Source organism: Dipodomys spectabilis, unplaced genomic scaffold (assembly GCF_019054845.1).
Source record: "Dipodomys spectabilis isolate Male_0828 unplaced genomic scaffold, ASM1905484v1 ptg000091l, whole genome shotgun sequence".
Classification (NCBI taxonomy): Eukaryota; Metazoa; Chordata; class Mammalia; order Rodentia; family Heteromyidae; genus Dipodomys; species Dipodomys spectabilis.
The window spans coordinates 298,167-309,213 of NW_024870768.1; the positions used below are offsets into that span (position 1 = coordinate 298,167).

The window sequence follows — 11,047 nt, forward strand, 5'->3', positions numbered from 1 at the left end:
CATAGTGATTACAGAATCAAAGTATTCTAAAGTACTTGTGCATAGAGCTGGTTTTGTTAGTTTGGAGGTCAATAAAAGTCACCCATCCTCTTCTGCCCTGACTTGAACAAGGGCATAACAGCTCTGTGTGGTTGCTAATTATGTTTTTCTGCTTTTATCTTGGAAAAACCTATATTTGTGGGTAGAATTGGACATTTGGGTCCACAGGCAGCCTTACAATTTGTTGCCTTCCAAGTCTTTCTCACTTCACAGGTCCCAGCCAGTATTCCTGGCCTACTTAAATGTTTCTTTGGTCACTCATGGTCATCTCACAAGAACCAACACAGATACCCTGCTTATTTTTGTATTGGGAGGTTTATATTGTTTTCTTGGCACATAAGTGTACCTTTACAAAGATAATGAAAATTGTTTTGGGCTATAATAGCTTAGTTTTTAAGAATGAAGATTTATGTGTGGAAACATTACAGCAAATCATGTTTGTACAGTTAATATACCTTAATAAAGAATTAAAAAGTAAATTGTAATGAAGAAGTACTGTGTACAAGAATGCCAGGAATGGTATTTGATGAGTATATGGTGAGAAAGAATAGGTGGCAGGATTTCCTAAATGTCAAAAGCTGCCCCCAGAAACATTCGTTGATCCCTGAACTTTTGTAGTTCAAAATGCTTGAGTCTTAGTTGGGTGCCACATGGATACACAGTCATAAATATCTCCTAAGATACTTTCAACACTGTACTATATTTTTTCTGATTTTTCTTGTGTAATTGATCCTATAGTATTTTTTCTTTTATATTAATTGTACAAAAATAGTGGGGAACTTGTTTTTCCCCCTAAAGTCTTCTCTGAAAAAAATGTTGCTAGCAAAATTTGTGTAAACTATTTTCATTTCCACAGAATTGATGTGAGAAGACTTTTTAAGAAGGAAGCATTGGGCATAGGTCTGAGTACGTAAGAGCAAACACACAGGCAATATCAGAGTGTGGTCTTCCTTGATCAATGTGTCATTCATAAGGCTCAGCGATCACTTATTCCTTGCATGGGAGGCTCATAATCCGCCTGTATCTCCTAGTTCAACATTTTCACATGTAAAAACCGTCTCCTGATGAAAGATGCTGGCATTTCAGCACTCTGTGACAAAATGGGGAACTGCATTTGTGAATCCTTTTTTTTGTGCTGGTGCTGGGCCTGGAACTCAGTCAGGGTCAATGTGCATTCGTTTAGCCTTAGAGTACCAGTCACAACCCTCAGGCCTCTTCCCAAATAACTAGGTTTAGAATGATGAATGGCTAATGCCTGGACATTTGAAAATATTTTATCAATAAATTGCATTAATGTTCTAATGTATATACTTCTAATTGTACCAAATACCTGTCTGTTTTTCTTATGCCACGTAATCCTAAAAAATCACTTTGATGCAAATGATAAAAGATGAAGGACTTACATGTTGAAGTATGGTTTCATACAAGATTCTCCATAAAGAAAGTATGAGTAAACACTGCTAGAATACTCAAATCACCATGACTCCCCATTGTGGATGTCTCTGGTGCAGGATGAGGTTGTGCTATTATGTGAGCTTCCTGATAAGTCAGAGTGTCATTTCCATTCATGACATTAGTGACTCTGTGGTGGCTGTGGTTCCACAATGAGGCCTTGGTATCAACAGACATAACTCAGCTATTGAGTGTCCACATTACAGTGATGCCCGCTATTGCCCAAAGGAGCATCTCATGTCCCAGACAGGGAAGTCCTGAGATGACAGGAGCAGAATGTTGAGAAGTTCACTCCTGGTGTGGTCACATCTAGCATCAGCCCTAACAGGATGTTCCTTGGATTATGCTTTTCTGCTGTGGACAGGTGGGGAAAGCCTGGGGTGGGCTCTGCTCCTTCAGGAAAGCTCAGGTTTTAGTCAGTGCTGGTCAAGGGAGTCTGCAATCTTCCATTTTCTCTTTCTACAATAAGCTTATTAACATGGAAAGGAAAGAAACAGTTCTCATACTTTGTTTTACTCTTTTAAAATTTTGTATTGAGCCACATCCCAATTGCTCATGCCTGTAAACCTAGTTACTCAGGGGTTTGAGAACTGAGGTTTGAGATACGAAGTCAGCTTGGGAAGGAAATTCCATGTGTCTGAATCCAATAAACAACCAAAAAGACAGATTTGGAGCTGTGGCTCAAGTAGTGGAGCATGAGCCTGGGGTGAAAAAAGCTCAGGGACAGTACTCAGGCCCTGAGATCAAGCCCCAGGACTTGCTCTCTCTCTCTCTCTCTCTCTCTCTCTTTCTCTCTCTCTCTCTCTCTCTCTCTCTCATACACACACACACACACACACACTCAGACACAAGTTTTCATTATATCTATGCACTTACCACACACACATGATGATCTTACTTTACAGAAGGCAGTATGGAAGGTCAATCAAAAGGTTGGCTAATCCTAGGACACAGAATTTCATGATTAAAATTTTGGGGAGAATTGCAAAACAGCCTGGGTTTAACAAAAGACCACCAATCCCAAGCCACACAAAAGTCAAAGTCCATGCTCAACAAAGACAATATTTCTTCTTAGGCCTAAGTCCTGGGTGTAGAGTTCTTTGTTGGTGTAAGATGCAACAGTTGTCATAGGCTAGGAAATATATGACAAGAGTGTACTTCAAAGAAGGGGAAATAAAAGTTCATATGTCTGAGGGTTTGGATGACTTTGGGTTAAGTAGCTCCTGATCCATCCTTGATCAGTGATGTGCTGTAAAGATGAAGGCATGGCCCCTGCTTGCCTTAGAGTCCTCCCATGTTCAATGACATAATTATACCCCAGTACCAGGGATACTCAGTACCAGAGGAGAAATGAGGGTATTTGAGAGTAGACTTGGATTATGAAGTGTGTGTCAGAATCATTTGGGAATGACTGATTAGGGCCAAGTGAGTCACAGCCACCAAATGTCTTATGGAAAGTTCTCAGGACAGCGAAGCAGGCAGAAGTGAAACTTGGGCACAGCATCTGTTGAGGATGTCTCTGTGGTTCATTGGTCTAGCCACTGTTGCCACCATCGCCTTTACTGGTCCTCCTCTCTCTTCACAGGAAGCCTCACTATGAGCTCAGTGAGTTCATTCACTATTAGTTACTGTGACCTTATTTCCAGGAGCTGTCACCCAGCAGTCACCAGGTTAGCATTTAGGTATGTGATCTATCCAGCAGTGATTCACATGAACTGAGAAGATTTTAAGTATATAGAATTGTGTATTGTCATCAATTTATATTCAGTTATTCTCATGAGTGTTTCCATTGTTTTACAAAACTTCATTAGTATGAAGCTAAATTTGCTGAAATGAGCATTCTGATAAACTATATGTTTGTATAGGATAATATGTTTTAAACATATGTTCCTATGTGTTCTAGCTAAAGACTACAAAAGAAAATATCAATTTAAAAGACTCTAATACAAGATTTTATATTAAAATCATGGAATTTTATATACCTATGACATGGATCAGTATCAGCTTCCCACACAGCAGACAATAAAATAATCCAGTTATTTTAAAAGTCAAAGTATAGCAGTTTTCCACATATATCTCTGAGTCATAAGAAGCATGCCTGTCTTGATAGTTTTAGTCATTCACAGAAATCATTGAAAAGAGTCCTAAAAATACAGACAAGTATAATTCAACAGAGCATTCAGTTCTAGTAGCCTTAGTATTTCATTATGATAAAAAAGTGCTTAATCTTTGCCCATGTTTCCCAGGAAGAGGTCTCTCTTTCTATTCTGACCTGTCTAAGGAAGACTTTAAATACAAATAGGCACAAGCATTCGGCATAAGAAGATAGCAGTAAAGGTTTGACAATCTAAAGGAAAATACCAAAAGCAAACACTTTTGTGTGCAGTTTCAGAGAACACAATGAGGATGTGGGGCTTCAGCAACCATACTGAAACCTACTCTACCTACCCACGTAGATCACAGATTGTTTTTTTCTTTGTTGGTCATGGGGCTTGAACTCTACCTGGGTGCTGTGTTTGAGCTCTTCAGCTCAAGGCAAGTGCTCTACCACTAGAGCCACAGCGACACTTCCAGTTTTTTGGTGATTAATTTGACATAAGAGTCTCAGGGACTTTCCTGCCCAGGCTGGCTTTGAACCACGATCCTCAGATCTCAACTTCCTGAGTGGCTAGGATTACAGGCTTGAGCCACCAGAGCCCAGCTGTTCACAATTTTCATACCCAGTAATGGAGTCAAGGAAATGTGAAAGTCATCAGGAGTGAATGTCTTTATTCTTGAGTAGTGTGCATATTTCTAGTCCCCATAACTGGAAAGTCAGAAGGAAGGATTGAAGTAATGGATAGGAGTAACTTTCCCAAAGTAACATTTACAAAATATTTTTGTAACAATGCATTTTTTCAGATACATCCCTGCACAGGGGTAAGCTGAGTCTGTTTTCTGATTGTCCTGCAAATGGGTGAAAGGTTGGTTTCAGAGAAAAATACTATGCAAGTCCATTTCAATGTTAGGGTATGGAAAGGTGTGCATCCTGCATGCAGGCAGGGAGCGTGCTGAGGAAAATGCTTGGCCACCTGGGTGCGGGGCTGTGTTCAGCTCCTGGTCAGCGCCGGGGTGCAGCCAGGGTCCCACTGCCTGTGAAGCAACTTCTCCTGTGAGCAGGGATAAAGACGGGCGTCCTGGTCCCAGTGGAAGGATCGAGTTTGGAGGCCACTGCAGAGTAACCTGGCCGCGGGGAGACCAAGGAGTAAGGGGAAAGAGAAGCCTTGGGCCTTGACAGTCCCCAGACATAAGCACTGGTGTTGGCCACAGGACAGACTGTGGACTCTTCCCTGACCACCCGCCTGGAGTCAGGACAAGCAATGAGGAAAGTGCTGTCAATCTTGATGCTAAGAAATCAGGTCAGCAGAAGTCAAAGCAGGCATTGGGAAAAATGCTTCCCACAGCTCGATGCATTAACTTCTTCCCTCTTCAGTAAGGAGTGAAAACAAGATGTCAGTGGTTCAAGACTATAGTAGATACTTGGGAGGTGGATATTGAATGAATCACATTTTGATCCCACTGAAGTCTGGTGGCTGTGGTGTGGAATTGGGGGAAGGAGGAAGATTAGAAGTGATTTTTTAAGTTGATGCTTAGGGCCTCAGTGATCCTCAAAAAGGAGAAGAGTACTTGGGTTGGACACACCCAGATGCTGGAATCTTCCATGGGCTGGGGAGGGAGGAGCATGGTGGTGATAGTGGGGAATGGAGCTGTCAATCTTGACTGGTCACAATCTATTCTGCAGGAAAACACAGCTGGAGTTGGGGACCTGAGTTGTAGGGTCTAACTGCTCTGTGAATAAACTTCTCTTCAATGACTTGAGCAGTAATAAATGCAGGAAACTGATGGTTAAAAATGCAACGGTAACTAATTAGGAGGCTAAGAGCTGAAGGTGCCTTTTCTGAGTCCACTGTGTTGTCAGGTGTCTGCAGTGAGGTGGAGGAGGAAGGATAATAGGAAAGAGATAATCGTTTAGCCTTTACTGAGCCAAGGAGGGGATGACTAATGTCCAAAGTACAGGTGATGGATTCCTTCATGAACATAGGAAAGGAGAGCGGGGCCCAAATGAGGATCTTGCCTGGCATTCTTGACTTTGTAGGATCTGTTCAGCAGGAAGTCAGAGAAGGACTCTTGGAGGAGTTAGTATTACTACCCTTTGAATTATTCTCTTTCTTATGCAGATAGCAGTACTAGGAGATAGATGCCATCCTGGTGACAGTGGCTCATACCTGTCATCCTAACTGCACAGTAGACTGATATCTGAGGATTGGGGTTCAAAGTCAGCCTGGACAGAGAAATCCCTGAATGTTTTCTCTTGGGAAAGTCAGAAGTGGAGCTATGGCTCAAATGTTAAAGTGTCAACCTTGATCCAAAATGTCAAGGGACAAAATCTAGTCCCTGAGTTCAATCCCTAGTGCAGGAACAAAAACAAAAAAACAAAAAAAAACAAAACTGGGACTACATTGGGTACTGGAGTTAATGAGAGTTTGAGGAAGGCCTTTTGAGGGCACACTAGAGTAATTTGGTGGTGGTGGTGACAACAGGTAGGATGAACAAGAGTTCTGCTGGAGACACTGACTGAACCCCAGCTGTGGGCAGGAAGCTAGTAGGATGGGGTGGGCAGCTGGTGAGAAAGATGCCTAGAATGCAGGAACTGTTCTACAGCTGTGAGGACTGGTGAGGCAGAGGGCAGAGAGAGGTTCTTATTGTTGTGTTATACTCCACTTGACCTTGAGCAGTTAAGGAATAAACACAAAATGTAAACTGTACCACTTGCTGTACTCATAGCTGCCTAGGACACTGAGAGTAAAGAATCACTTTTTGAGGATAACCTCGTTAAGAAATTTAGCCAGACTCATATCTCAAATCAATCTGCAAATACCTGCCCTGGTGGTATGCCTCAAGTGGTAGAACACCCAACTAACAGACTAGAGACTAGAGACTAACTGTTCAAAGCCCAGGCTAGAAAAACAAGAGATGTCCTGCTAGAACAAATAGAACAAATACAAGGAGGATTGGAGGACACTGTTCCATCCAGGAAGCCATGTTGTTGGCAAAGGGGCCTGGGTAAATGTAATGTAATAAAAGTGGTACTGGTTCCACCTTGAATTTTCTTTCTTCTTGCTGTTTTTATTGCTTCATCCATGATTACAAACCAAGCCTCATTGATAAAATCAAAAGCCATTATCAGTTAAGGCTACAAAGAATATATTACAAATAACTGATTTGTAAAATGTGATTTTCAACATTTTTAAGCAAGATAAATTTGAATAAGGCAAAAGATGTGTGCCATAAGAATTAAGGGTATTTTGTGCCTAATTCAGGTATGTTTACCATGTTTTTTTATTGAAAAGTGTGCATGTTTACAATTGCTGCATGAAATGTTGTTAATGTATCTCCACAATTTGTAAAAATTAGAAGTCAAACTTTTATGACTGGATTTAATGAATATTATTGTCTATGAGTTGCATTTTCCTCATATCAGTGTCTTACCATAAAAGAGAAAGAAATCACATAGTGCATTATAAATAACAACAACAAAGAAAAACCTCATGCTGTTTACTTACAGCTAATGCTCTTCTACTTTGAACCACAGTACCATTTCCAAATTTCTGGTGATTAATTGAAAATAAGAGTCTCAGGGCCTTTCCCGCTCAGGCTGTCTTTGCATAGTGATTATCAGATCTCAGCCTCCTGAGTTACTTGTATTATAGCCACGAGCCACTGGCACCTGGCCTCATATTTTTAAAGTGGATTTTTAAGAAAAACTAACCTCAAATTTAGAAAATCTAGGGCTGGGAAGGTGGCTCAGTGGTAGAATGCTTGCCTTGCATGCATGAGGCCCTGGTTTCAACTCCACAGCACCACATAAGCAGTAAAACTGGAAGTGGAGCCATGGCTCAAGTGGTAGAGTGCTAGCCTTGAGCTGAAGTGCTGAGGGACAGCACCCAGGCCCAGAGTTCAGGCCCCAAGACCAACAAAATTTTTTTTTAGAAAAATCTAAAGTAAAGTCAGCCAAGCCCACCATTTCTTCAATGAAAACAGCATTTGTAAGGAAAACATTTGTGAGCACAAAGCCTGCATAAGGCACCCATTCCCTGATAAAAAGTTTTCTTGAGTATCATTAGTAAGAACATCTATTAATTTCTTTAAATCTTGCTTTCTTTATTCTCCCCATGTGGTAATGATTAATTGGTATGTCTCATGCTGCCTGTACACTGGATTTCTTCATGGTAAGTTCTATGTACCACCCTTAGGGCTAAATACCACTTTATTTCTACAAGAGAGTTTACTTTCACCACTCTAGTCACTATCAGAGATGCAATAGGTTCCACGATTTTTCATTTAACATAGCATACAGTTAGACAAAAATATTGCTGGAATGTTCTCAAGGAAGCTAACTTCAGATGACATTGATAGATAATGCTCACACACCACACCGTTCAATACATGAAAATGCAGTGTGGTTTGTCCTCAGGCTATCCTTTAGAAAAGTTACAGAGATTTCATAACAGGGAAATAAACAAATGAAGTGTGACCCCATATATTGAAAGTGTAGCTTTAGCCAGGGACCACTGGCTCACGCCTGAAATCCTAGCTACTCAGGAGGCTGAGATCAAGGCTCACAGTTCAAAGCCAGCCCAGGCAGGAAAATACGTAAGACTATTATCTCCAATAAACCACTAGAAAACTGGAAGTGGATCTGTGGCTCAAGCGGTAGAGTGCTCGCCTTGAGCTGAAGAGCATAGGGACAGCGCTCAAGCCCAGAGTTCAAGCCCCACGACGGACCAAAAAAAAAAAAGTGTAGCTTTAAAAGTAGATCAATGTTCCTAAATAAAGCAGTATTTAAAACATCCTATATATTTTTACTTTGGATATTCATGTAATTGAATCTCTGTTTCAGTTTTGAAGAGTAGCAAAAGAAATACCCTCACATTGATTTCATTTAGCTTTATCAGTTGTTAATAGTTCTTGGTTTCTTATCTTCCTCTTTTCCATGTCTCCCTTACTCCTCCCCCTTTGTACACATATGAACTCATGTACACATTTTCATCACTTGCTCTTAAAGTTTCATATATTATGAATCTTCACCCCAACCATTTTGTTAAATTAACAGTGAGAAAGTACAGTAATTGAGGTTAAAATCTGTGTTGATATTTTCCTACTTGTATTTATAATTTCTGGTACAGGAATATTATCTGAACCAGAGTCTAGTTGTGAATGTGGCATTACATTTACTGGTAGTGAACAATTACTCTGTTTAATATGTACCAGACCCTTAGTTTTTCAAAAGCTCTGTTTCTTTTGATAACACAGGAAAGTTTCATCAGTCCACTTCTGAGAATCATTCACTAATTTGTCCCTACTTTTTAATTTAATACATTTTTCATTCTCTATTTATTCTCTGCATCGTAAGTTGTGGTAATAAATATGGTAAACATAAAAAATCAAATACCAGGGAAGAACAAAAACTACAAGTAAGTATCCTGAAGGATGTCTTAGGAAAGAGAGAAGGTATTGATTTTCGATCAGGGCTTTCTTTGGTTTCTGGCATAGAACTTTGGATAGGGTCCTCAAGCAAGTTTTAGTCATGACATTTAATACCACACTAGAGAAAAGGCTTTTATTTCATAGTCTGGGGTAAGGAAAGATTGTGAATTTGTGAATCATGCCTTGAGACCTAAAGTAACAAGTGTGTTAATTTCAGAATTTGACGTGGTTAAGGATCAGAAGGAGAAAATGACTCCTGAAAAGTCTGAGGGTAAGTATGACAATGTCCTGATGTGCAGGAAGAGATTGTACCAAATCTAGGGGTGTTTAGGGCCAGGGGCAGGCATACACACCACCATGAAGGGGGATCAGGAGATTTCAGCCTGACACCACTTTATTCTTTTACTCATCTACAGGAATCATTGCCACCACTTTCATATCTGAAGTCACATATCTAGGCTCTTTGAAAAGTAGTTCAGAAAGCAGACTGTTTGTGGAAGTACCAGATCAATGAAAACTCATACTAAACTGGGAGAAGTGAAAAGCAATAATTTATATTTTTGAGTATTTTCACATACCTATGAAAATGGCTGCTGTTCACAAACACATTTGTAAACTATGCTAGTTGACATTTTGGTAGATGCGAGACCAAAAATTCCTTACAACTCTTGTGTCATACAATTTTCCTATCAAATTGAGTTATTCATGAGCATAGGAACAGGAATTTTTCTTCAGAAAACCAAGAGTGTGGATGAAAATGAGGACAAATCGTTATCTTGCTTAAAATAACTACACAAATGTTAAAGTGTTCACCAAAACATTTCTTAATTTTCTCTTTTAGAAATTAAAAATAGTTCTATTACTTATACATTTTGCTTATGTAATTCCAGTTGACATGTTCTTTTATGTCATATTTAGAAAGGTATTTCATATAAAATGTCCAAATAATTCTTGTTAAAATGTTTTCTTTGTTTCCAGATGTTTCAGGGTTCAATTTCTCTAAAAGTATACTCTATTTTACCTTTATACTAAAAAATCTGCTTGGCTTAGTACATTTAAACATTTCTGAGGTAGAAGGATGTCTCACATTTCCTGATATATATATCATACCAGAATGTTGTGTTTCAAGGTTTGCCAAAGTCCACCTTCATATTCACAAGGTGTTCACTGTATGTTAGCCTAAAAGTATACTTAGGGTTCTGGTTCAGTCCCTTTGGAAAAAAACAATGTCCATGGACTTTTTCATACCTTTAACCTTGCCTCAGAGAAGTTCTACTCATCATCCCCAAGTGCTGTTTCCTTACAGATAAAGGGAAATCAAAGAAGTAATTGAATACAAGTACAACAGACCTCTGCCAGCCATGTCACTGGGAAATAATTCTCAATAAAAATTTACTGTTTTCTGCATCAAATTCTTTTTATAATGTTTTCCATCATGCTTTTAATGAAATGATTAATACTTTCTCATCACTGTACAGTAATACTGTACATTTCTGAATGGAAATTAATGGTTGGTCAACCAGTTTTCTGTGACACTAGAGGGCTGCATATCTGTAACTCTGACCTGAATGTACCCTAACTCTTGAGGGATCTGAACTCAATGTGATGAGTAGCAAGCGCTTTGGCAAGTAAAGGAGTGTAATCCTGGTGTATCTGGCTGTCTTCGTGAAGGTTATAAAGTAGGACATGATCCCTTTGCTAATTGTAATTCTCTAAAAGAGCTATATCCACATTCCTTCCCCTCCCCCTGGAGGTATTTGAGAATGAGTCAGAGCCCAACCTACGGCCCCTGGGTGGCAAGGGCAAGCAAGTGATGGGTGTGGCAGAGAGGCTCCCCACAACATGTGGTCTGAAGAGGTCCTGCCAAGTAGAGGGAGTACACTGGACCCCTTCTTGCCTCAACTGAATTCCATTACGGAGACTTTTTGAGTTCAATAAATGACAGCAATGAATAGTGAAGGGATGTAGGGGGAGGGGTTACTGTAGAAAATTGAAGTGGGTCAACTGAAGCTGGAGGCATCCTAGGAAG

The 11,047-nt window shown here is 39.9% G+C and overlaps 1 long non-coding RNA gene across 1 annotated transcript; it reads left to right on the forward strand.

Moving 5' to 3' along the window:
• The first annotated feature begins 204 nt into the window (after positions 1 to 204).
• On the forward strand, positions 205 to 7,657 carry LOC122112073. Its single transcript, XR_006148085.1, has 3 exons — positions 205 to 475; positions 1,452 to 1,455; positions 7,647 to 7,657. It is a non-coding gene; the product is annotated as an uncharacterized LOC122112073 (long non-coding RNA).
• The last annotated feature ends 3,390 nt before the right edge of the window (positions 7,658 to 11,047 follow it).